This window comes from Helobdella robusta (assembly GCF_000326865.2).
Source record: "Helobdella robusta unplaced genomic scaffold HELROscaffold_82, whole genome shotgun sequence".
Taxonomy (NCBI): domain Eukaryota; kingdom Metazoa; phylum Annelida; class Clitellata; order Rhynchobdellida; family Glossiphoniidae; genus Helobdella; species Helobdella robusta.
The window spans coordinates 235492-237915 of NW_008705476.1; positions in this window are offsets into that span (position 1 = coordinate 235492).

A 2424-nucleotide genomic window follows, 5' to 3' on the forward strand; every position below is an offset into this window, starting at 1 on the left:
CATTAATAAATGTGACTATATATAATATATAAGCATAATTATATACATATAATATATTATACATATATATTAAAACCTATGTATAATATTTATTTATATACACACATATATACATAAATATATATGTACATAGGTTTTTAGCAAAAACTTTTGCATGGTACATAAATAAAATGAAAGATACATGATGAATGTGTTTGTAAAATAGTTTGTTTAATATTGCCTGTGTGTGTGTGTGTGTGTGTGTGTGTGGTGTGTGTGTGTGTGTGATTGTATGTATGTATGTGAGTGTGTGTTTGTGTGTGCATGAGTTACTTAATATGCCTTTTTAAAACTATATTGTGGGACATGTGAATTACCATTTTGACATGATTTCATGAATGTCTGTGCATGTTTGTGTGTGTGTGCGTGCCTATAAGAAAGCTTGCTCAATTGATCTCATGCTACTACTAACTAATACTAATCTCTAATGAAACAATTCGGAATTCTTGTTTGAAAAATTCTTCAACTGAATGTTAATCAATTTGATTGGCTGGCAGAATTTGTCATAGCAGTGGTAGTAGTAAAATAAGTAGTATTAGTTATATTGAGTGTCACTAACCGTCAATACTACTATGATTAGTAGTACCGATAGTAACTGCTCGTACCAAAAAAATCTTTTGTTAATAAATAAAGCAAAGAACTGTAATAGTAACCAGAAAATTAAAAGAATAATGAAAAAATTTAAGGAAATAAAAGCAAGAGTAAGGCAATTTTAAAACCGATTATTATACATTATTCAAAAATAGATCTATACTTTTGAAAATTTAATGAACAATTGTGAATCAATTTTTTTTAATTAATATTTATCTTTAAAAATCTCACTCCAACGAAATCGGAAATACGCAACAGGTAAACAAATTTCAAACAAACGCTGGAAACGCTGCGACGTCAGCATAGATAAATAAAAAATTATTTAAAATAACATAAAATGACATTAAATTTTTAAATAACGATTTCTTTCAGAATAATTTTTTTAATTCTTCGCTCTAATTAACTTTATTCAAATATTTTATTTTTTTTTTCAATGTATATTTTCCCGCTATATTGAGATAACTTCGGCAAATACCTACTGAGAACAAATACCTTCAGAGAACATAGATATTTGTGTGCTTGTTAAACTTAGGTTTTTTAGCTGGCGGGAATAAATGTGATTTTCATATTTTGTAACGAGTTTATTTAAGTATTTGTACAACAGGTATTTATGTAACAGGTATTTTTGTATTTAGATACATCACTGTTCACTGCTACAACATAGCCTGATGGTCTTTTTTAGTTCATCCGCTTGCTTCGTTGAGCGTTTAGAAGTGCCAAATGATCAATTGTAGACTGATCTTAATCTCTTTTAAGTTAGCGCCATTAAAAAGCTTTTTAAGGTTTTCTACATCTCTTCTAGTTGTTAGGTTACAAACAATGGCTAATTAGTGGAGAGAGAGAGAGAGGAGAGAGAGAGAGAAAGGCGTTTCAGCTGAGATTTCACGCTTGTTTAAAAATATGGACCTCATTTTAATGCGAGATCAAACAAGAGGTATATTTTTCAGAAAAAATAAATTTATTTCAAATGTTAAATTATTTTACTTTCCTTTTTTACAAAGTTTCGTTTTATGTAATTACATTATAATTATAATTGTGCGTGTGTGTGTGCGTGCGCGTGCGTAATTATGTTTTTGTTAATGTGAGTGATGTGTGTGTGTGCGTATATACGTGTGTGTGTGTGTGTGTGTGTGTGTGTGTGTGTGTGTGTGTGTGTGGTGTGTGTGGTGTGTGTGGTGTGTGTGTATTTTTATTCAGGCCAAGTTTTATGGTTTTATATGGTGTTGAAAATAAAATTAAATACTTAACTCATTTGTTGCCATGGGAAATTATCTTAATGGCTAAATCATTGATTCCTTGGCTGTTATAAATTACATTTAATAAGTAGTAGTAGTAATAATAATGGCAATAATAATAACATTGGTTATATTATTGGTTTGTGTTTATGATAATGGTTTCGAGAATTCATGTTCAAACTTATACACACTTTTGCATGTTGCAATTGTGTGTGTGTGTGTGTGTGTGTGTGTGTGTGTGTGTGTGTTTATACGTCTAAATATCACATGTACAAGTTGTATGCAATCACACACACACACACCACGCCAAGCACCATTCACGAATTTGGTCGAAGGCGGAATAGTTGATCCACTATTTCGGCCAAAGCTTAAAGCCAAATACACACGAGCCCACAATTTTGAAGGAAAAACAAGCTGTTTAAAAAACAGTAAGCTATTTAGGATCAGGACTATCTAACAATTTTTGATTGAGATTTTTATCAATACTTTGTTCAAATTCAGAGGTTTCAACAAACAAGATGGCCAAAATAAGTTTTCCGCTAATAATTTCAACAATTAA